General features: G+C 43.3%; 1 protein-coding gene across 1 annotated transcript in view; it reads left to right on the top strand.

The window, feature by feature from the left end:
• Positions 1–792: 792 nt before the first annotated feature.
• The window catches only part of PRICKLE1 (prickle planar cell polarity protein 1), a 66,543-nt gene continuing 42,053 nt past the window's right edge, over positions 793–25,282 (top strand). The window contains exon 1 of the mRNA XM_055710517.1: positions 793–1,055. The gene's annotated coding sequence lies outside the window, so the exon portion shown is untranslated. The remainder of the gene's footprint in view (positions 1,056–25,282) is intronic.

The following is a 25,282-nucleotide window of genomic DNA, read 5'->3' as shown; positions in this document are numbered from 1 at the left end:
AGGATTCGAGCACTGCGAGGTCACCAGCGAACCGGGAGTGCAATTCATGTCGCCTAAAGGTTGTGAGGTGGGAGCAACTGAAAGAAGGGCTGCACACTCCGATAGCTTGCACAGGTTCCAAAAGTGCCGGTCACCATAGAAGGGATTTAAATGTATACCTGCCTGCTCCCGCGTCCCTGTAATCCCTACTGCACTCGTTTTGCCACCTTGTTCACGCTAGCATCAGGGCTACTTGGCTCTGGGGAGGGCCCACCCCCGTCAGCCCCCCGGGGCCATGCTCCAGCAGCCGGGAGGGCGAGGGCCGGTGAGGGCAAGGGCTGAGGGGGGCGAGGGCCCATTCTCTCCAGCAGTGCCCCGCGTGCAACCCGTGGGTACCCGCAGCCCACCGACCCGCCCCACCGCCCGCCTCCGCACCCACCGGCGGGCCAACCTCCCGCCTGCCTTGCCCTCCCCTGCGCCCTCGGCAGCAGCCGGCGGCGGGGAGCCAGCCGCTGGGCCCGGAGCTCCGCCTGACCGGGGGGCGGCAGCGGGCGGCAGCCAGCCCCGGCGCGGTTTCCAGGCGCGCTGCCGTGCCCCCCCGCCCTTCAGGCGGCAGCCGCGCCCCCGCGCCGGGCACACGGGCACGGCGGGACCGGGGCGCGCCCCCGCCCCTCGCGCCCCGCCCCTCGCGCCCCGCCGCCGCCGCCGCCCCGCCCCGCCGGGTTTTCCGAGCCGCCGGCCGCCCCGGCCCGACGGCGATTGGCGGGCGGCAGCCAATGGGCGCGGCGGAGCGCGCATGTCGCTGTCCCGGGCGCGGGGCGGCAGAGCCCCATTAGGGCGGGGAGCGGGCGCGGGGCTCGGCCACTCGCGGCGGGCGGCGCAGGCTGCCGGCGGCTGGCGAGGCTCCGGGCGGGCGGTCCCCTCCGCGGTGCTGCCGGAGATGCGCGTCTGCCGCCGGCGCTGACTCCGCGGGGCAGAGCCGGGTGCCCGCCTGCCGCGCTGTCGATGCGACGGCCCCCCGCTGCCACTCGCCGCCCAGGAATACGCCGCCGCGGTTCGGCCGCGCTGCGCGGAGGGTAAGTGGCGGCTGCCCGCGGGGAGGGCTGACGGGCAGCCCGCAGCGGCGCGGCGGGACGCCCGGCGGGTTTGGCGGGGCGCCGTCCGCAGCCGGGACCGTGCCGCCGGCGGAGCCCTTTCCGCAGCATCCCGCTCTGCGGTGGGGCTCCTGCGCCTCGCCGGGCGTTTGCCTTCAGTGGGGAGCCGCCCGGAGCCGGCGCCGCTGGAGTAGCGCCGCCCAGCACGGAGTTGTTGGACGGGGGCCGCAGGCTCTGGAGAGCGGGCTGGGGGGGTCCCGCCGACCCCCGCGGCGGCTGTCGGGGCCGGGGCGGGGGGACGTGCGGCGCCGGCTCGGTGCGCCTGGCGGAGCGGGAGGCGTGGTGGGCCGGGGCCGCCGGTCTGGGTGAGGGTCCAGATGCGGGAGCTCAGCTGTTGCCTGTTAGCGGGGTGACAACTGGCCGCTTCAGGCGGCCCCCGCCTGCCGCTTTACTCGCAGCGAAGCGTCCGCGCCCGGGGCCCTCCCGACCCCAGCGGGGCCGGAGCGGGGGGGCGGCACCTTTCGGGGCTCCGCGCTGCCGGCGCGGTGTGTTACCGGGGGGGTGCCCCCCCCCCCCCCCCCCCCCCGGCAGCGGGGCTGAGGTGCAGCACGGACCTCGCCGAAGTGTGTATGTATTTTAACCTTGGGCAGCGAAGCGGGCTGCGGAAGGGCGGGCGATGGGCGCCCCCCGAGCCCTTTCTCCCAGAATATCTCAGCCCGCTGCGGGATTTCGAGCTGTAGCAGCCACCGTTTAACGTCCGGCGCGGCTGGGCTGAGTCCCGGGCGCCTTCGTTGTGGTCCGAGCCTGGGGCGGCCAGGTCTGGCCTTGGACGGGAATCTGTCATTGTACCCCAGCGGGGTGGCCGCGGAAAGCAAAATAAAGCACCCGCCAGTACCAGTGTTTCTAAATGCCATCAACTGGAGAGCCAGGAAACGCAGCGGGGGATATTTTACAAGCTCTCAGAGAAATGTTTATACAGAGGATTTAAAGGTTAACAATGCATATTCCCTGCATGCTAAAACCTAAAAGGTGGCAAAAAATAAATGGCTAGCGTTACAGCTAGGCGAGTTCCCTGTTTTCGTTGTTCAGCTGGTAACTGAGGTCTTTTAAACTGCATGTTTTGCATGGCAAAGTCGGAGTGACTACCGAGATTTTCCAGCAGGATGTGGTGGTGGTGCTGTTCCCCACCCCCATCCCCCCCTTTAGTTCTAGTTACTAATGTTTCTAGGAGGAATTATTGTTACTTCTATTACCTCTCTACAGAACAGGTATATCACAGCAGCCAAGTTTGCATCCCAAAATGTCAGCAGGTCAGAGTGGGTTTGGTAAGGGAACTGAGAGAAAGAAGCAGAGCAGTGATTCTGACTGCAGTGACAGATTCTTTCATTTCACACTGCAGAGGCCCGGGTGAGCTGGGCTGGTGCAGTTCTGCCAACAACACGGTTAATTGTGTCCTGTAAATCAAGGTCCACGGAGCTGCTCTCTTTCTGTGTAACAAAAGGTTTTGCAATGAGTAAGCCCAGATCAGTCGTATAAAAATTTTAACATCAACTGGGCAAGGTGTGTGTGTGGGGGGACCTTACAGGGTTAATAGCTAAACTATTAAGATTGGAGTCAGATGTGGGTAAAAGCAACAGGAGAGTCTGGTTTTTCCTAATATCCTGTAGTATGATAACTCTGAAGAAGGTAATTGTTAAAAAAAAAAAAATCTGTTTCAATTTAAGATTTATTAAGCAAGAAGAACCTTATGTAAACATTGGAATCCTTTTCGTGTTTGGAAAGGCAATAAATGGCTAGAAATGTCATCTGAACTTAAAGACTACAAACTATGCATGGATTTTCATGCATATGTGCAAGAATGTTATTAATCTAATTTTCAACTAGCTTATTCTACATCTTAGGGGGACCAGGGCACTTAACTCGGGCTTTTGGCAAAACAGCTTCTGTGCTTTTTCTTCCTAGCAAGCGAGTTCTTTCTGAAATTTAATAAGACTTTTAGAATACAGGAGCAGGCGATAGCAAGTGTCTTCCAAAGGAGAAATGGAGGGAGTGGGAGAGCCAGGTTTTACTTACATATATAATAAGCTGGGAATGTAAATGTGTATTACAAGGAGAGGATCTGAAGAATGACTTGGCACGCTAATGACCTGGCTTTTCAGAACTTCAAGAGTTTGGTCTGTCTCCCCCTATGGTTATAATAAGAGATTAAATTCATTTGGCATATTTAATTAATTAGCATATGAAAATCAGACGGCTTTTACTTTGTTTTCCTGTGAAACTTTTCTATGCTAATGGATGTCTACATTTTACAGAGTAATTTAAATGGCTTTGGTTCATTTTATGGCTTTGCAGATTGCTTTGACCCTTTCTGCTGCAGCCTTTGTATCCTAGCCTGAAAGAAGTCCCTTTGCTTTGTAATGTGGATCTTGTGTGTAGCGGCTGTTGACAATGTATTACACAGTTTCCAAGAGAGCAGACCAAGAGTTGCCACTTACATGTAAAGCCTCTGTTTGCCTGGATGGTATGTCTTGTGCATTCCAGTGTTAATTGTATGTGCAGTAGTGAAGTCCATTTAAAACAAGCTGGATTTTGTTTCTTTTTTCTACTGCTACCTTGTCCTGAAGTAAAGACATCCCTGCTGTTGGGGTACAAAAACATGTTCAGAAACATATTTTTTTTATAATTTGTGTTTCTGGGAAAACTGTTCTGTGATATAATACTGCATTAATACTCCCTGATTACGAGATGTATGCATAATGACCAAGCGGCTTATATCAGTGTTCAGTTTACCCCCTTATATTAAGGCTTAAGCTTCAGTTTGGCCAGCACAGTTTTCTGCTTATGCTGTTTAAAAAGAGGTAAACTTGAGGTTAGCTGTTGTCGTTAGCATATGCTTGGTATAAGCCATGCATGCTTAGGTCCTGCTCCTGGAAATGTTTACAGAAATTAGTAGCTTTTACTTGTGCGCTTAAATTGTTTGGATTAGGAGTTGTATGGGAAGAACCAGCTTGGAAGGATACAGCACAGCTATCGCTCATCTTTCCCCCTCTACCTTATGGCTGAAGATTGATGGGAAGAAACATGTTGTGCAAGTGATAACACACTGAAGCGTGGCATTTCTGACAAATTCCCGGATAGACTATCAGATGACCATTTGCCAAAATTACATGTTTCTACAGAAAACTGGCTGCTTTGGCTGCTGGTTTGTTGTCAAAGAGTATTTCCAGTTACTGAAGAAAACTTAAAGTGGTCTGCTATAACTCTTCCTCTTTGTATTTTGCTTGTTTATATTGTCCACTAAATACATTATACTTTTTTGAATGAGCAAATTGACTTCTCAGCACAAACTGACAATACTTTCAAGCATGTTCTTGTGCAAAGAGGTTTTTTTTAAGTGTACAAAATGAGTGAAGTGCCAAGATACAAGAGGTATGAGCCAATGCAAACATTTTTAGTATTTTTAAAATATCTGTAAATGACAGCTTTTAGCTAGTTTACCTTTTCTTGGAACTCTGCCTGGAAGGCTAACTCCTTAAAAGTTCTTCAATATAACCATAAGATTGGTGAGTTGCTTTTCAAGATCACTTTGAACCTATCAAGTTCAGAGTGTTTTGCTAGCTAGTAAACCTGAGGTAGACGGTCTCTCAGGCAGGTCTTTCATTTCCAGTGGATTACACATCAACAAAAGCTGGAACTGTGTTATTTCAGTTGTTCTGTACCAAAGTCGTGTACTCTTGTCTAAGGTTTGTGTTTGAAACATTGATTTATAGCACTTGATAGCTCTTGCTGTTCTGCCTTGTGTGCTTCTCTCCCTCATTTTCCTTCCCCCCACCCCCTACTCCCTTGTTCTCTATTGCCAACTTGGTAGAACTAGAGTGATAAGGGTATTATGGAGTGTGCTTGTAGGTTTATATCTGTGATGATTTTATTCTGTTGCCCCTCTTATCTAAGCATATATCCCACAGCTTGCAATTGCAATCTTTAACTTTAGTAACAATTCTGTTTTTTTGAAATATTTCCAGTTACATACAATATTGGCTCTGTGGAGCAGCTGCAGGCCAAAAAAGCATTTCAAACTGCCATCCAAATATTGAAATATTATTGCTTTGCTTTTATTTAAAATAAATTTCATTTCCTGTGATGTTTTTATAACCACCTTTTTAAGCTTGTTGCCTTCTCATCTTTCATCAAGTAGCTCCAGTCTTAGTATTATATGATTCCAGAACTAGGCTTCTCTGACTGTTAACATGCCAAATCCATGTCTAATGTTTGTGTTAATGTGGTATATACAAATCCTGACTTCTCAGTGGATTTGATCACTGATTTGTGTAATTGCAACTGGCATGATTAAAAATCTGCATGTCAATATCATGATGTGTATAATAGAACTTACAGGTTTTAAGCAGGGTGATGTTAGTCCCTTAAATTTTCTTAAAAGGAGTCTTTATTCTCCAAATATCTTCCCTTCTGAAGGTGTTTGAGGGTTTTAAAAAGAAAATAAGAACATACATGTAATTATGAATATAGCAACATAGGCTTGAGATCATGCTGTATGGTAGGATTCTTACATCCTTTTGTTCTGTTGGAAAGCTGCATCTTCTTTTGCTAGTCTTAAAAAGATCAAAATGAAAAACTTTACATGTTAAGAATTCTGCAGTTGAATCCTTGAACGTATCCAGACAGATACTGCTATACCACTTCTCAAAGCACACATCTCATCTGTATTCCCATTCCATTCACTGGGGCAATATAAACCACCTCTGACACATGTGCTGTAATTGTTCAGCTTTACCTGTTTTACCCTCCCCTAATCTCTTCATTAACAAAGTACTCCTGTGACAAAGATGGTGCTAGCTCAGCAAGAGGCTCTGCCGAGGCACCCAGGCACTCTTGCTCAACCTGTCAAGCGCATGGGCTAGTCGGACACTGCCCTCACCCATGGCCCTTTTCTGTAGCAACACAAACATACAATAACCATGGCACAAGCTGAAAGCCGCCTTGCACTTTCAAGTGTGGATAAACTTGCCTAACCTCAGTAGAAGCTGACTTGTTTTCAAGTATGTTAAAAATTAGTGCATGATTAGTGAAGACATTTTTTAAAGATCTCTTCTTGTAATCAAGTGTTATAGTTAATTACCCAGAAGTTCAAAAGTGTTTATATAAAAAATTGCATGTGTTTATGTGCATACTTTAGGACTAATATATTTTTACTTTATTTCAACTTCCTTGCAGGAATCTGTATTCTTGTAGAAAAAGAAAAACTTCACATGCTGAGATGACTAGTCAAAGTATGAATATTTATATACTTTAAAATAAATTTTATGAAGGCATTGAAGAAGTGTCTGAACCTAGTGTATTTACATCTATATATCCAGGCTGCTAAATTAATTATGCTAGGCCTAGAACCTCACTGGTAAATTGCAGGTGTCCTTTGTAAAAGTATACATATGGCCTTCTGAGAGCTTTGAACTGTTTTCTCATGCTTTGCTCATCAGAAAGATCATATGGATAACTTCATTGTGAAAGGGTTTTCTTCGATCTTGTTTGCAAAGCATGGTGGATCTGTGTGATAAATATTGAGTTCCTAATCATCCTAGGACTGAAATGAGTTTGTTCTGTGCATATGGAATATGGGAATAAGATACACAGAGGATATGTTTATATTTAACAAAATTAATCGTTTAAAGGGAGTGCAAAGGAACTTACAAGCCTAAACAGCTTGGCAGGCCAATAGCCAACAAATTCTTAAAAGTACTGCCAGACATGTAGAAAGCAGACGAGGCTCTCATCTATACCAAGGTACTGGAAAAGTACATTAACTTCCAACCTGGTAAGGATGTTTTTACCCAGGGTGCAGCTTTGTTCCATCCTGTGAGCAGCTAGTGTACATTTGGATTTCAGCAGGTATCTGTTAGGAGGTACCACTACTATTCAGGAGAAATGTGAGCTGCCTAAAACATAAGTGGTTGTGTTATGGCAGCTTTTCTCCACAGTTGGATCTTACACTGCAGGTCCCCTTTTTGCAGGGCATTGGCTTTCTCTTAGGAGGCACTGGGGAAGGAATTGTGTACTTGGGTGAGGCTGGAAAGCATCCACATATTAAGAGGGAGCCCTACATATTGCTGTTATGCTCAAGTATGAGCTGCCAAAAAGCTGTGGAACCAGTCACAATGAAGGGTACTACTGAGCAGGTTAGCTGTTTGTGAATCCAGTGAACATCACAAGTTTTACCCCCTGATCTGTCATACAGACAATCTGCCTGGACAATCTTTGCAGGGGGTTTCAGGTGGTGTAAAACTGTAGTTCAGTTGTCCAGGCTAATAGCCTGTTTCTTTCTCAATATATGATTTTCTAGTTATGTGAAACCGTTGATTTCATGCAAGAACAGCTCTTGCGGTTTTAGAGTAGCTGTTAATATACTGCACTTCAGCAATGCAGGTATTTGATTGAACTGAAGTGACCACAGTGACAAGCAGGCATCTGTTTCATTGCTGCAGATTTATCACTTTTCAGATCTCTCTGCAAAATCTACCCTGACACTGAGCTCTACAGTCTAGTTCTGCATCTGCCACCTTTTAGGCTGTAATTTTGGTAGGTTCATTTTTAATGTGTCTCTGTCTGTCTCATATACTGTAGTTGTTCATAAACCTTTTTGACCTAATAGTTGATGTCATGCTAGCCTCGAGCTGATGCTGTAAAGAGGTAGTGATATGATGAGGACTCTTGCAACTGTGATATAGCAACACAAAGGTATGCTTGGTGGCTTTTTTTAGGAATTGAGGTGATATCGGGCTCCTGTTCATTTAAGGCTGCTTTTTTGTTGTTTTTATTCACTTTAAGTCAGTGTTCACCATCTAAATACTAGCTCCAAAATACTCAAAGTGGGATATTCAAGGGCATATGTGTTTGTTCTTGGGGGTGTCTCTACCTTCCCATGGCCTCTGGAAGGAGACTAATGCTTTGAAAAAGCAGGTCTCATGAAAATCAGCAGGTATATCTTGAATTATGCAACATTTTTTCCGCAGGTAAAGTCATTCTCCTTTGTGTAGTTCTATGCATTTACAGTCTTCCTGCTTTGTCATGTACTAAATCAGCCAACATTTAATGCAATTGTGAGAAGAGAATCTAGACTTGTTTTTAAAAGGAAGCTGCCAGCATGTCTTCCTACTGGGATGCAGGGGCAGACTCAAAAAACGGTATGTGAGCCACAACACAGTTTGTGCACACAGGTGAAGGGAAAGCATATCCAAAGAGGCAATTACAGTAACATTCTGTTGGTGTTGGACTCTTAATGGGTATGAATGGCTTCAGTCTTGCATTATTATGGTATGCAAACCTGATAAAGCAATGAAATGAGTCTGTATTCCCTCTGTAAAATACTCAAGCTATTTCCCTTCCACTGTTGCTTAGTTGTGCTGGCACAGCTTGACCAGGGACCGTTTGGGGGTTTTCGTGTTTAAGTGAGGTTCCTAAATCAGTACAGACCAGTACAATGATTGTATTCGTGTGCAGAGTTGCTCACTGGGGTGGTGAAAGAGGAGCTTCCTAACCACATGCTGCTACTCTAAAAAACAGACCATAAAGCTGTAGCTTGTGTTGTGCCATAGGTCCAAACCATGCAGTGGTTTTGTCACCTGTAAATCGTCTAGTACTTTGTCGGACTTCAGTTCCAGTCATAAGTGTTGCTCTTTCTAACTACTGTAATAATAGTTGTCAGGATGATACTGAAGGGTTTTGAGAGATAATCTGTTTGAGCTTGGGTGTGAGTGATGGTTAGGAACCGTTTCTAGTGATGCAAATAGTTCAGACCTCTCCCCACACTTCCCAGTTTCTGGGAATGGAAAGTCTGTGTCCTTCAGAAATAAAATGGCCTGCTCCTCATTTTATAGAATAACTGTAAGAAATTGTAAATCAATGATGTCTTGTCAGAAAAAGAATGCAATATTTATTTCTAAAAGTTTATTTTAAAGCCAGTTTAATGATTGGGCTTCTGATTACTTAATACCAATCCTAAGTCTTAAAAAAAAAAAAAGCATCCTGCAAGTTCACCACCCCCACCCCCAGCTAGAGCCTCTTTGCCTGCCTTTGCTTGTGTACTCTGTTGGTTTCACAGTTCATATACTTGTGGATTTTTTTTAAAAAATCTCCCCCTGCACTCTGGAGGGAAACGTCTGCTGTTTCCTTTCAAACACACAAGGCTTGATTCTCTTCTCACAATGGCATAAATTGTGAAGAACTCCACTAGAAATCAGTGGAAGTAAAGACATGTAAAATGGGGTGAGAGAAGAGACCAGCCTCTGGTTTCTATTTTTAAGTGAGTCTGGTTAACCTAAAATTGTTCAGTGTGCCACTGTGACTTTAGTTTGTAGATATGAGTTGCTATGCTTGTTTCTCTTCATACATAATGTTTCATTTTCATATGTAATACATTACAGCTAGTACCCCTAATCATGATGCACATTTCTTTGATTTAATACCTCAGTACTACTGCATCAGTTTTGGTAGTTAATATGCAATATGCATGGTAAAGTACTTAGCTCACTAGGTCAGATCATACAAAAAGTCTGGGATGTAGCTGTATTTCTGTGCAAGTCTCGAAGGAAAGAAAGCTGGATTGGCTCTGTCCATACAACTTAAACTTTCTTTGTGGTTTTGTGTTGCTTTACTAGTTCTAATCTGTGAATCTTGTTCCTCATTATCCAGGTTCAAGATATTAATTCTACATAAACAAAAATTTCTTGGTTATTGTTGTTTTCCCTATGCTTGTAAAGTGTTTGGCTCCATTCTTATGTTTTATACGTACTTAAGAATTTATTTCAGCTTCAAATTTTCTCTGAACAGTGAAGTACTTGGCAATAAACCTGGAATATCTACACACAATTTCTACCATTGCCTAAGTTCTGGTGGTTGTTCATACTTGTTTATTTTTTGGCAATGGATTATGGTCCTTAACTACCATCAGTAGTCAAATAACTGAATGGGATTATACAGCAGTGCTGTAAAAACTGTTTGTGCTAGCTATGATCTGTACATGTGTGGATATCTTTGAAAACAGTCACCTCATTCATTAACCAGTGCAACAGACTTCAGCTTTACCACTGTTTAGTTTTGAAATTAATGCAGCATTCTCTACCTAACTGAAACATTGCTTTGACTGCCTCTTTCTACAGGTTAAAAAAAATAACGTGAAATAGTTGACTCTTGTAATGTATTCTAACTTGGAGTAGATCTATTGGCTTATTTGAATTTGTTTTCTGCTTGAGCAACAAATCGCAGGTGTCCACAAGGGAGTCTCTTTAAACTTGAAGAATGTGGTAGGCTTAGTTTATCGCTTAAAATTTATCTCTAACTTGATTATCATGAGAGTGGAAACCCTGTGGTGTTTAGCCTCTTGTGCTGTTCAGTTCTTGAGCTTTCCTCTTCAACTTTAATCCCCCACGCCCCAAAAAAAAGTTAAGAGTTTGCTTACCTAGTTAAAAGTTAAGAGGTTGCTTACCTAGTATGTGGTGGCCTTATGTGTCAATGAAGTATCAGGGACAGAAGATGCCACAGAAGCTTGCTGCACAGGGTTGTAGTGTTGCAGACTGTAATCTTCAACGTAGCTTCCCAGCCACAGAGGTGATGTACAAAGGGCTTCCAACCTTATGACTACAGCTGTTAATTCCAATAGTGAGTTATTCCTTGTCCCTGACAGGTTTTGCTTTGATTACCTTGGGAAAAGTCAAGCATTTTACATAGTTGACTTATCATAGTCAATTGATTGTAGCTTTAACTGTGGCTTTTTTTAACTATTGTCTAGCCATGAGGTAGCATGATGATAGAGACTAAACCAAGGTGTGGCGTTCGCTGCTGCTGTGATTATGTGCAGCAGCGCTTACCTATAGCTGATGTGAGGAGTGGTGAGAGCAGAGAAGTGAGTATGGTAGGGATACATATGCTTGTCAATCAAATAAGCACTTCTCAGCTGGATGCTTCTCAACTTTGTTCTGGTAGAGCAGTCCTTGTGGAGTAGGGAACTTGCAAGTGCAGTGATGTGCAGGCAGTCTTCCTGGTGGCAAGTTTTACTAATTTTTAATCAGATGGCTGAGACTCATTCTGTCATACTATTTTTGGAGCATTTTTAAGCTCTTCTGAGAGTTACTGCTGTGGAGGCTGCAGTGCGTTTCTGGAAGACAAACTACTTTTTGGTATAATTTTCAAAGCATAAGGTCTGTTTAAGTCATCTTTGGGTACAAGAGAAAGAAAAGGGTGCTGTAGCTAAACTATGAGAATCTCTGGGGCAAATCAGTCTCTAATGCAAATTGGTATATACAGCAAGTTTGAAAAAAGACTGAAATCTTTGCCAGGCAATATGAAGCACCTTATCAGTTTCATGGATGTAGCAGAGAAATTGAGAAATTTTTGAGAATTATTTGGGAATAAAGAGCATGCTTCTGGCTTTTTATCAGTTGTAGTGGTTGACTAGTCAAAGACAATATCATGTAAAGTTTGTGACCGAAGTCTTTGAAGAAACTTAAGTAACATTCTCCTCTTGTGAAACGGGTGATGTTAGACTTGACCTCAGGAAATTGAGATGTCTTTGGAGATCCAGAGCTTGAACTTGTTTAGAGAAAATTTTGAGGAGTTGTCAACACAAAATACAGAGCGGATGGCACAACATTTCTGTAAGACACAAATTTGTTTTGGAAGTAGCTGTGAACCCAAGGTAAAATTTAGGAAGCAATCTTTCCAGTAAATAATTCCAGAGCCATTTGCTTGCAGTCTTGATTTGCATGTAGGTATCTTAAAAATTAAGACTACTGAGTAGGTCACTATGTAACCTATTCCAGGTGTCTTTAAGAGCTAGCTTTTTCTCACACAAATGCTTTCTGACAAGAAGCCTCTGAGAGATGCTTGGCACCCATGTCTTCTGTGGCAGTAAGCAAAAATGGATGGGATCAGGAAAATGAACAAATTACTTTTGAGTAATCCTTCTATTCAGTTATAGGCCCATTTCATGGTGTACACTGTAAGAAAGTGTTTAAAACTCTTAAGAATATGCATGTGTTAAGGACAAAAGTGTGTACGAGGGTGGGCAGGAATGTAAAGCAACATTTTAAATAATGCCAGCAGATGTCTTATCTTCTGTCCTGTTCAGGAAGAGAAAAAATGATTAAAAATTGGTGCACTGTAGAAGGGTGCATAGGAAACGATGTATTTACCGACATCCTTCTGAAGTTACTATTTAAAGACAATGTTGTAATGTCAGTGTCTAGTAGCATTCTGCTAGCTTCAGTTCTTTCCCATGGAGCAGATTCAGCCCTTCCCTACAAATTAGTTTGTTCTGTGTCACTATGGAATAAAGTAAGTATCAGGAGGACACGCTGCAAAACAATTATCTCTAAATTTCTGACCGAAGTACGCACACAGCTTGGTACTGCTATGAATTTGCCCTTAAGAAAAACATCTCGGAAGACTCATGAGCCTGTGTGCATGCACTGCACCTAACAACACAGTAGACGAGCACCAGGCATGCTTCTGTAAGAAAACTTGGGATACACATCTCCAAAACTGAAGTGTTTCTGTAGATGTTGGGCTAGCACTGAAGGAGTGTTACCAGGATGGAGGGCAGAACGTACCTGCCTGAGAAGGTGTAGGTAGATCTCAAGTCAGTGCCTTGCCACCCGTCTGCAGGATAAATGCTTGAGAAGTCACTCGGTGAGAAATACGCAGAACTAACAGCAGTCCTGGGCATTGCACTGAAATACTGAAATATGGCGCTTGAGCTCTAGCTACATGCCTGGTTTTGCCAAGAAAACCCAACTAGTGTGGTCGTGCCTGCCCAGGGTCTCCAGGGAGAGGTGATGGGAGGCAGGGTGCTGGCAGTGGGGAGGGCAGCAGCAAACAGTGTGCGGTCTCGGAGGTGGCAGATGTTCGGGTTGTTGGTGGGATCTGGCAAGCGCGGAGCCTGCAGTGGTAAAGCTCTGTCGGCTGTCATCTCCAGCGGGAGCCCCACGGCCCTGGTGGGAAGAGGCCGTGCGCTCCCGCACCGCCACCGCGGAGGGGTGTCGCGGAGTTGCTGTGACTTCTGACGGCGGGACGGCGGCTGCGGTGCCGCCTCACCGCGCGGGGCGGGCGGCGGGCACCGGCGGCGGTGGCGGGAGCAGCGCGCGGAGGCCCCGCCCCGCCGCCGCTAGATGGCGCTGGTGCGCCGGCGGTGAGGCCGCCGCGGCGCCGGGAGCTGCGGGTGGGGCTGCGGCGCCGCCCGCGGGGGGCGTTGGGAGCGGCGCCGGGAGGCGGGAGCGCCGCGCAGGTGTCGGCGTGCCTCGGGGCGCGGCGGGCGGGGGGTCGAGGCTGAAGTTCAGGGCTCAGCCTAGAAAAAGGCTTGTTTGCTGTGACACCCGAGAGCAAAATAAGTGTGCGCTTTCATTTCCCTCAAATTATTATAATCCTACTCGAAACGAGCAAAATAAATAGATTTGAAGGCCAGACGCAACCCGCCAATGCAAAAAAAGAGGGCTCACTTTTTTTTCCATTCCTCCGCTCGCAGCACCTCTGTTAATTTGTCACAGTCCAAAACTGTACCTAAACCCAAAGGAAAAGGGAAAACAAGCCTGAAGGTCCCAGCTCATACACTCAACGGTATGTTTAGACGGTGACGCCTCACTTGATGTTTTTTCCTGTTGGGAGAAGAGGGACGTAACAGGCAGCCGTGGGCCTTGGCTGGGGCGGAGCGGGGGAGCCCGGCAGGCCGTGGCGCTCTGTGCCGGGGGAGCAGCTTCTCCTCACCAGGCCGCTTTGCCCCAGAGGACCCTCTAGCAGGATGAGGACATGTGTTGACTGTTGCGGTGACGGCTCCGTGAGGGTGTAAGTGGTCTGAGTGTGTAGATGGAGGTAGGAACCCAATAACAGCCACTCCACAAACATGGGAGACGGCAGAAAACCAGGCACTTTGATGTCTTTCCCTAAGCCTCTGGTAGCCTGCCCAGACTAGTTTAACCAGGCTGGGAGACAGCAAAGGAGGAAGAAATGGGCTCTGCTGAATAGCCAAAGAAGTGCTTTCTTATCGCCCTCATTCCTGGGGAGCTTTTGCGCTGAAGTGAGCCTGTCCTGAAGGTATGGGAGTGAGATAGGCCTGCTCAAGACTGCAGGAGAAATGGGTTTTGTTAATGATCACGAGGCTGTTTCAGGTTAGTACTGCTGGTCCTCTTTCTGAAGGAAGCGTGGGCAAGTGCCAAGTTTGGGCCTACAGAGTAATTCTGCTTGGTATGCAGGCTCCAGCTGCCACAGGTTCCCTCTGATGGCCTTGGGCTGAGAAGGGACACCTCAGGAGTTCACTGAGGCTGCAGGTGGGTTGTGCCTTCCAGTGCCGGTCTCTTTCCATGGATGCAGGGTGGCCGTCAAATAAGGAACAGATGCAACTCACATGACAAACAAGAGAAAGGGTGGCAGCCTGTGCAGCCTTTGACCAGAATGTTTGTGGATCAAAGCTGTATAGCACTGAACCCTGAGCTGTGTTCATGGGGGACTCCTCCACCTGGATTAAACTAGTCTAACTGCAGAAGAATTAGGCTTGGGTGACATACAAAGTATTCAGAAAATTTTCTACAGAAAAGAAATGGGAGGAACTGCTGGCACTGCAGAACTTTGGCGTCTGGCCAACTTGACCAAAATATTGTTTAAAAATAAAATGGCGGCTTTCTCAATTTAAGGCATATGGTTGGAGAATTTTTACCTAAATCCTTGTAAGCATTATCCTATTAACATGAAAAGTGATACTAGATTTATAAACTTTGATGGGGCTGTGAAGCAGAGGTGCTAATAACAAAGCACATGAGTGGCAGGCGTTGAAGCCACTCTCAAATAGACCAGAGGGCACTCTTTTATTTTTTATTTTTTTTTTAATCTTCTACAAATACTGGTTAGTGCTACACTAGACAAGACCTTTCTCTCCAAGAGAAAGAAAACATTCTTTCAGGGATGGATTATTATTTTTTTGTTGTTGTCCCTTGAATTCAGTCTTGGGAAAGGAAACCCTCAGTGGTAAATAATTAGGTTAGGAACTAGCAGGATGGACTTTCATTTGAAAGTGCCTCCTTCAGAGGTTCCTCTCCCTTCTTAATTGTACAATGGACTTTCTCAACGCTGCTTCCTGGTATTCATCCAAGTCCTCCAGCCCTGAGTACCTGTAAACAATTGACATTCTCCCACATGGCACACATATTCTTGGTCAGTGTTTAACCTCCTTGAGGAATCCTTCTGTCTTTTGCTTCCATGTCCTTTCTTCCCAGTTGTTTGTTGCCGATGTATTCAATTTATATGCAGACTCTAAAACCTGCTATTTCTTTGTGATACTGCTGTCTCCTCTATCCTAAGAAGCTATAATTGCACAAAAATATCAGGTTTTAATTGTAATTTTAATCTCTACTAGTCCCTATCTAATTTTGTTCATGCCTGCTTTTTGGTTTGTTATAGGAATAAGCTGCTGATGGGAACATGCTGTTCCACTGTCTCTTATTGGAAAAAGTTACATGATTCCTGGGCTTCTTGTAAGGTTCCTTTTATTGCTGTTGTTATCCTGTCCTGGTTTTGAACAGAGTACATTGCTAGTTGCCTCTTGACTGGGCAAAAGCACAATATAAGGATGTGGAAGGAAGAGCTACTATGAAATGTATGTTACTTAGCATGTAGCTTGGCTATTGGGTGACAGGAAGTTAGACTTGTGCTGCTGAGCATCTTACAAGGTGTTAAAATGGATTGAAACTCAATGTGTAATGAGAGACTCTCAGAAGTATGTTTCTGAATCATAGGACTTACTGGTGTGGGATATGTACAGATGACTTTGGGAAGTACTTATTAGCCAGTGGTAAAGGGTAAGTAAAACCAAACCACCACTAACAACAACTGAAGAGTAAAAATGGTCACTATGCACCTCTAGAAAATGGGAGGTCTCTTAAGTGATGGCTTCCTTTGAGTAGTTCTATTGTGCAGTCATGAAGCATCAAAATTGCCATAGAGAAGTGTTCAGTGCTGCAGTACTCCTTTTAAAAAGGAAACCACGCCCCACATTTTTGAATAGTATTACCTTAGCATTCAGTTTTCATCAGACAATGCACAGCTTCAAATATGCCTGAATGATAAGTTTTAAAAAAGCTGTTTTTTTAAAATGTGGTGAAGTACTAAAAACATAGTTGCCTCTGAGACACCAGTCCTTTGAAAGCCAGTGCTTTGCAGCAGTCGGAGCACTTAGCATTCAGTATGTCATGATAAAGTGTGTAATGCCTGTGATCATCTTGGTCTTGAGCAACCTGCTTGAGAAACTGACTTCAAGGATCAAAGTTGCCCATGTTTTACAGCAAAAGAATATGAATAGCAAACAGTAGAAATAATTTTGCCCAATAATGAGTATGACTGACAAGTAGAGGCCTCCAGAATAAGCGAGGAATGAAACTGGTCCTTACTCTTTAAACGTTTGGGTTTTTTCTTATAATGGCTAAGATTTCTTAACAAATATGCTTTGCATTTAGAAGTACAGATGCTTTTATTTGGAACTTAGAATACATAAGTCTTACTGCAAGTACTAACTGAATGTTTTGTCTGACTGACCATTTCTTACTAATTACAAAGTTAGAAGTAGATTGGATTGATAAGGCATAACCCTGAAGCTGCTTCCTGTACGTGATCCTTAGTGTTCCTAAAATTCTTTTCTTATCACATTCTAATCATGTCTGGTAGTATGATGTATGCCTTCAGGGGACAACAGACTGTGATCATGTGGGATTTGGGGTTTTAAGTCTTCTAGCGTAAACTTTAGGAAACTTAATATTGATTGGGTAATACTTCTTTCGCCTCCAAGTGGAGGATGTGTGCTGTCTGTACTCTGATGTCTAAAGAGTAGTACAGGAATACAAAAAATTGACAATACAGACAACAACCTGCAGTTGATATTCCAGTGTTTGTGTTGTGACCAGAGCAAGCTAAGATTTGTCAGGATTGTTAGCTCAAGGAAAGCCTAGTGATATAAATTATTCTTATCTCAGTGTTGCTTCAATCTTTAAAAGGTAAACTGGTCTTCCCCTTCACTGAAGCCTGTACTAAATGTCAAAGCTGTTTCTTGAAATAAGACAAAATAACTTGAAGAACAACGGTGGTCTTGTTTCTTTTGGAAGCTCAGGTAAGTTAACTGGAGGGCTGATATTGTGTGAGTGACTACTGCTGATTACTTTTTCCACACAGCACCTCTTTTTCTAAAATTATTTTTTAATGAAAACCTAGAATATCCCTTGTCCCTTTCTGTAGAATGTATAGCTCTGGTGCCCCTGGCAGTCTTTTTTTTTTTAATAGGACTGAATTAATTTGATGGACCTGGTTTGTGAGCTGCTTCTGTGAAGCCACCATATAGTGCATCAGGGCAGCATCTAGACAAAGTGCTTCACAGAAATATGTAGTACTGCTGAGGAACCTAGCTCATAAAACAAAAGGAAGATCTAAAATGCTGAAAAAGGCAGTCTTCTGTAGCATGTCCAGCTCTGAAGTTCTTAACTCTTCTAAGCTGATATTTCATAAAGGCAACTCTTGAGCAAATTCATCTTATATAAAAATAATTAGACTTAACACCTTTGGACTACTACTGGCATTGTCTTTGGAAGCTTCTCCCTTAAGACCAAATCCATGTTTAATCAAGCATCTGTACCCTAACAAAGACAAAACCTGTTACTTTAAAAAAATCTATTGTTTCTCTTTAGTGTTCATACTCAATTTATAGATTATGCTTAAGCTGTATCTGTTCATCTGACTTGCTTTTGGCTTGTACCATAAAATGTTACTGCACTATTGTTATGGAATACCTTAAATTATTAACACTGAGTGACACTTGGCAATTATTGATTACTTTGGCAGATTTACAGAAGACTGTTTATTCCACCAAAAGCACATTTTTCTAGCTGTACTTTAAAAAAATCTGTTACAGAATTGAAGAATTCCAAGTGTGAATGTGCTGCTTTCCTGCCTCCTCCCCTCCCCCCCCATCCTTTCTTCTTATCAGTAGTCTGTCAGGAGGACGTTACAAATATTAATGTAATACATAACTAGTCTCATTTCCATCTAGAATATGGTGTGTATTCTTTCCTGCTACTTGGTTCAGATTTGGGTCTACTCTTCTCCCACTCAAGAACTTAAGCCCGTGGTGATTACAGAAGGAAAATGGTACTTGTGGGAACAGAGTAAAGATGCAAGGTGTAAAAATCAACTAATTGAGAATCTGGAGAGACAGAAGATAGTTCCTCCTTTAATTTGAATAGAAGCAAGCTTATAGTGACCCAACACAGCTGGTAATGAAGTAGCAGTATAGCTCTGACCTGAGTGGGAGTTGTTACACTTCAAATGATGTAACTGGGGTGTTCTACACATCAGGAAATAGTTGTTATATGAGCAGTGCTTGTACACCTGTACCACCTGTAGTTTGCTTAAAAAAAAAGCAAATACAATGGATGTCATGCTCAGAATGTTACGAATTCATTTTAAAGGATGACAACAGTTTTGTAGTGCTTCAAGCATGTAAACATGCTGAATCAAGGAGTTTGATCACAACAGTAAAACTTAAGCCTTCACACCCACGGATTGTTGGGAAAACTGAGGTTTTGACCCTTAGATGTTATCATTCACACTTACTTGTGTCAGGTCAAACCCGATACAAATTCTGAGAGCTGGCATAGTTACTCACTGTGTTCCCCACAGGAGAAAATACAAGTGCTTTTGTAGAATCATTCTGCTTGGAAACAATCTCAGGAGGTCATTTGATCTAACCTTCTCTCAAAGCAGGGTCGACTGAACTCAGACCACCCTGCATCAATGCAGCATTTGGATTTCTGCAGCATGAAGCAGGTCTCTTAGTAAATAAACTAGTGTTTCTATGAATCATATCTTCATAAATTAGAATGTCTTCAGTAAATCATTTGTTCCCACTGGAAGAATGGGGATAATAGAAAAATCTAATTTTCCTTCCTTTGTGTGTACAGAAGTTTTTCTTTGAGGGTGCAGTACTGCATCAGGATCAGTTACAAAGAGTATGTTGATCTGTTTGAATGGCTTCCTTCATTGTTGGATCCCTGGTTGCTGAAGTAGCTGGCTCCATGGTTGACTAAGTGGCAGTTGTGTAGCACTGTCTTCTAGTGCTGTTAGGAGGTGATTAAGATTCAACCAGGCTCTAAGTTAGTTTTCTTTTGAAAATGACTTCTGAAATACTTATTTAGAAGCTGTATTCATGAAATATGGGCTTCATGTTGCTGTTCAGAGACATGCCATAGGTGACAGACAATTGACCTCTCCCATGCTGAGAAGTCCTTGACTTAGTTGTTGCTGAGTGATGTTTATACTAGAAACCTCAGCCCATTATCAACATTGTTCTCACATCATGGCCAAAATACTGCACTGTACTAGCTACTAAGAAGAAAATTAACTCTATCTTAGCTGAAACCAGGACACATGCTAAAGGCAACTTGGCTATTATGTGGAACAGCAGACCCTACTTGTTTACATGGCCTGTGAATGGTCAGGGATTTGTTCTCAAAATATTTACAAGATCAGGAAAGTCTTCAGAAACAACTACTTGTAAGTGCCAGTCTAGAGTACTTCCAGAGGAAAATAATCTTTATTGCCTTATATTTATATAATCTCCTAAACATGTGTTGTGTGGAATAAGGTTGAGAAACTGGTCATTCTGAATGAGTAGAAATCTGGCAGCTCAGCTTGAGCCTTTCAGGTTGTTTTGGTTCTATATGCAGCGTGTCTGCATCATGCTCCCTTGCAAGTAGCTGAAGTTGCATGTTTATGCCCTTTCAGGCAAAATTTTTGAGTGGATTCCTTCCAGGTAATTTGGCAGTAAAGGGGGAGTTTGGTAAGTCATAGCTACACTTTAAAGAACAGTAACTCTGAAATTTCAGATGCCCAAAGATATCTACAGCAATTTAGTGGAAATCAGATTTGAGTGGGTATTGTCTTGGAGGCTGTCCTTTGATTCCTATGGCTCTTCTGGGTATCTGAGGATGATTAGAGAACTGTTCAAGGTGTCCAAGTATAACAGGCCTATTGCCAGTGAGCGCTGGTGGCACAGGTTATGTAAGTTGACCATGCAGGGAAAATGTGTCCTTCTGAAGAATTCCACTGTTGTGCGCTGATGCTCAAATGCAAGCTCCAAAGGAAATGGTTTTTTGGTTGTTTTGTTTGTTTTGGGTTTTGTTTTTTGTTGGTTTTTCTTTTACTGTCTAGCATTACAGTCTATTATCATTAAGCCAGTTTACATTGTTTTGGATAAGTAAGTACAATCTTTTTATCCTAAGTTGTTAATCACTGCTTAATTCTGTTTCTATAGAGCAAGTATTCAGACACTTTGGTCACAGAAGTTAATATATTATACTTTAAAATTCCAATATTCTTTACTGATATCAGATTTCCTACCTACAGTAAATTTATCTTGTCTTACTCCTCCTCTACCCTGATGTGCAAATGCAAAAGAAGGAGAAAGGTTTAGGGTGTCGCTCTGAATGTGAAAGTGGAATCATTAGGCATAGATATGATGATAATGGTTTGAGAACAGCAAAGGGAAAAGTCCTCACAGAGGGCCTGGTTCCACTGGCTTAGAGCACTATTTAGATATGTGCTGCTGTGGTCTGTCTTTCCCCTTGCAGTGGTATTATTTGCTTGTCTAGCCTTATGGTGAACTGGTTTAAGGAATCAAATCAACAGGAAACTTCACTTTTTTTCTCTTTTGGCAGAGTTAGCTTTATGCTTGTTTAAATTCCTTTACAGTTCCACTGTGCGATCAGCTGAGTGCCAGTGCTGGCCCAAGGAGGCTATGTGTGGCCAGCATGGAGGAAGAAGGCAGAGTCCCAGCAGCATCCCAAACATGAATGGGTTTAAGTCCTGTCTTAAAAGTCCCCAGTTACCTAGTTTTAATGTGTCTTGCTTGGTCTTGCTCTGCAAAGGCACCCTGCTTCTCTCTTTCTGCTCTTCTTATTGTGCTCACTTCCATGACTTTCCTAATGGTGAAATGATCCTCACAGATGTTGGCATGTGCTAAAATAATTGGGGATGCTACTACCCATGGTTACTGCTCCTGGTGATGCAAAGATTATTAGGGGTTGGAACCCTTTGCCTGCCTTGTCTGCATCAGCACAGCTGTCACCCCTGGCCTCTTTGCCAAAACGCACTGTCCCTGCCCGATGGAGGGGGTGCAGTCTAGGGTGGGTTGGGTAGATCTCGGCCACTTCAGGGGAGGTTTCTCTCTAAACCATATACAAGGATGGGTCTAAACCCAAGTGGTAGGTAAAGAGTACATGCCCTGGGGAAAAAAAGAGGTGTATCCTCAGATCTTTTAGGTCTAGATTGAGGAAAGTAATTACTAAAGCTGAAGTTTCCTACAGGACAGGTGTTTTTTTAATGTTTTTCCTGTAGATAAAATCTGAGAACTTCTGTCTCTAGTGCCTTTCTTTAATGTGAGGTTGTAATTATTTCCCATTAAAAAAATCAACGAAGTATTTTTTATGTAGTCAGTGGTGTGTTTTTCTTAATTTACCATCCAGTCTTCTGAGACTTTTCCTAGGATGCTATAACTTATTTTGGTTTGTGGGGTATTGATTTTTTGGGTTTTTTTGGTTTGTTTTGGGTGTGTTGGTTTTGTTTTTTATTTTGAAATGCTGTGAAAAGACTCCAGCACTTGAGTTTACGTTTTCCAAAGGAAGAGAGTTTGGTTTTGTGTCTCATTGTGTCATATTGATCTTGATGCACATAAGGACAGTGGCAAGAGATTTAGGAATGCTTTACAATAATCATCAAACTCTAAGAATTGCTGGAACTTACTACATCTTAAATGCTGAAATTAGTGTCTCATCAGTGTGATTGTGCTGTATGATTTTGTAAACGTCTCCTGTGTGTTCTGTCTTTAGTTTAATCGCTTGATCTGTATTGTGCCCACAAATGCAAACTCAGGTCTGTTTTTTATAAACAACTTCTTGTATTCATCAGGTGTACAAAAGCAGAAAACCAGGAAAGCTTAAAAAAAAAATTTAATGCATTTCTACTGTGTGTCTACTACTGTGCTCTTAATGAGGATTTCAGAAGCCTCATATCTGAGGGTTTGCAAGGGAAGTGCAGTGCCAAATTGTGTGTTGCTTCCTTATTCAGCTTATTCAGATATCTGCATAAAACATTTTGTTAGTTAAGCTTTGTGGTCTAATGCTCATCAAAAAAAATCACACAGTAAGTTCAATGTGTTTTTTTTTTAAATACTGTGAGCACAAGTACATTTTTTAAATATTAGCATGTTGTTTCAGAGAGCGAACTTCTTGATGACAGTACGTTATTGTGGGTCCCAAAAACTGGTGATAACAGACTTTGTAAACTTTTGAACTAAACAGAGACTAAACTCCATCTAAGCAAGTGGTGGCTGTGAAGTACTTGCCAAAAATTATTTCATTATATCCTGCTCCTAGGGAAGGGAGATTCTGATTGCAGCAGTGTAATAAATATGCCTCGCCATGCTTTAGCAAAGAAGCCAAGACTATAGTAGGTGTAGAAGTCAGTTCATTTGAGGCGATACCTCAAATTCATTAAGTGATGATAAGCTGATGTAGAAACTCTATATTGCTAGCGATCTGTGCTGTTCTTACTGTGTTTAAATTTTCCTGTGTATTCTTGGAAATACTTGTATTTTAAGAAGAAAAGAAAAAAAGCACCAGACTTACTCATGCAGTTAAAAAGTGCAGAATGGGCCATGCATTTTCACAGGGTCAGTTGAACTGTTACATGATCTGTCTAGTTATATACTGTGTGCAGAAAGTCTGGGTGTTTAAAAAAAGAAATTATTACACAAATACAGAACAGAGAAGGACTGGAAAACAAAGTCATCAGATTCTCCAGCTGCAGTACAAAGCAGAACTCAAATGCTAGTTGCTGAGGTTTCTACAGTGCTTGGCTAGTAATGCATTACCTTGCAGTATTCTTGACTTTGAGTAGCTATTGTGCTACAGTGTGGGTCCCGGCTGTCAAAGTCTTTCCCACTTTTCTGTGTGCAGGAATGGCTGGAGCTCTGAGCGAGCAGATTGTACAGCTCTTTTCTTTCCTTTTAATTTTTTTTTTTTTTAGCCAACCTTGTTTCCAATCTGGTCTGAATGCAATCAGTTATCTGTAGATAGCAAGCGGTGACTGGCTATGAATACTGTCTGTGTTACTTAAAAGTGACATCTGTGACTTGCCAGACTGCCTACGTGAAATGCTTCCAATGATCTAGCTGTTGCTCATGCACCCATGTAGGAGGGGGTGGCAGCCTTAGTGCAGGATCAGAGTGCTCTGCTTCACGCTGTTGACCTCGGTCACGCACTGCTCTAGCCTGAGACGCCCAAATCCTGGTATGTGTTCCACTTTGACACTGTGCCCAGGCTGGCACAGGACCACAAGCCACTCTCCTGTTGCTAATGGCTGTGCCTGCTCCTGCCATTGTATAAATGGTGATATGCGGGAAAACCAAGACTTTGGAAACCCTGTGTTTTGACACTTCTTAAGAACGTTTCCTTTGCTGAAAGTGCTTATGTGTCAATGTCAGCTCATGAGGATTTCACAGGGAAAGTTGAATTTGCCTGCAAGGGTCAAACCCCCAAATCTGTCAAAAGTGATAATACGGACAGTAGATCAAGCCGGTGGAGCTGAAGAGTGTATTTTAAGAGACTTCTGAGCCTCGTCTCTAAGAAGGGAACAGAAGCATAGTTGCTCAGCTGTAATTAGGATCTAAAAGCCTCTAGTCCCTCTGAGGTGAGGACTGGCATAATGCAATATAAAATGAAGTGTGATGCCAAGAGCTGCAGTTGCTTACTGCTTGCACTCACAATCTGGAGAAGATACTGATGACAGGTTGCTCTCACTGCCATGGCAAGTTCCTTATTCCACTGTATTTCATGATGCTGCTAGGCTTCAGCCTAGTGATTGTGGTATCTTTCCCTGCCTGCCCTAATGTGTGTGCAGTGTTTGTACTGTTTATGTTTACAGGAGGGTCAGTGTTTGTAACCATCCGGAAGAGATGGGAATACCTTTTTTAGGAGGGAGGAAAACTAACAAAGACCATTAATTGAACAAAATCCACTTATTTATCTGTAACCTCTCACATCTGTTAACTGTCCTGAGTGTTGGTTTAACAAGGAATCTAGAGATATGCTCAGGTACTGAAGAAGGCTTGTTTGCCACACTCGCATCTTTCTTCTGGGTTGGTAGAGAAAGGACAGTGCTTCCCGCATATGGGTTGTAGATAAAATTGTGCAGAGAAGTGGTTTTAGAAAGAGTTCTAATGGTGACTTCTAAGATGCAATAATTACAGCTTTGAAACCTACTGAAGCAAAAGGCAATGCTGTCTAAAGATACTATTATTTTTATGATTTTTTTAAAAAAGCAAATCCACCACATGAGATATTTAAAAATTTAAATCTGATTAAACTCATGATGCTAACTTGATCATATAGCCTGAACAAGATCCCCAAAACATAGCTATTATTTGGTTTTACCAATTGACTGTGAAAACTCAAGGTAGCTGAACTTAATTATCACTGTGTTATACCGAAGAAAATCAGACAGTCTTTGGGGTGGGATGCCTTGTAATGCTGACCAGATTTGTGTGCAGTTTGTCTCCTGGACCCTGGATGTTCTTCTGAGACTTCTGTTAAGGAAAAATGGGTAAAGCTTTACTGCTGTGTCGGCGTTTCTCAGTCCAGCAGGAGAGGGTTAAGGCTTGGGGGTTTTACTCCATAGTTGCTGGTAACTTCATGTCTATAGTCTCCAAAAACTTAGTAGCAAATATCGTGGATTGTTCTCCATCATCCATGTAGTTACTAATTGACTGTTTTGAGGAACTGTATCATGCAGATACGAAGACTATCCTTTGAAACTAACCCTTGAATCTGCACAAAGGATTTCTCTTGTGGTGGATGAATAGCTTGTTCACAAGCACTCAGGTGTGTATTTACAGAAGTTCTGTTTACTCTGTAGCCAGGAGATGGCTCTGTCTGCCCATTCCCAAAGGACATTAACATTTCTGAAGCTAGAGATAATCGGTGTTCCTTGGGAGGAGTATGTTTAACACTGGTATTTTTATGCATGTTTTATGAATTTCAGGATACGTGTAGGAAAATGCTTGAACAGGGAAAGGAATGCTGTTCAGAATTACAGAAGGAAAAATGGATGCATTACAG

This window comes from Falco cherrug, chromosome 5 (genome assembly GCF_023634085.1).
Source record: "Falco cherrug isolate bFalChe1 chromosome 5, bFalChe1.pri, whole genome shotgun sequence".
Taxonomy (NCBI): domain Eukaryota; kingdom Metazoa; phylum Chordata; class Aves; order Falconiformes; family Falconidae; genus Falco; species Falco cherrug.
Note: the sequence above shows the minus strand (reverse complement) of the source record. Positions and strands in the feature narration are given on the sequence as shown.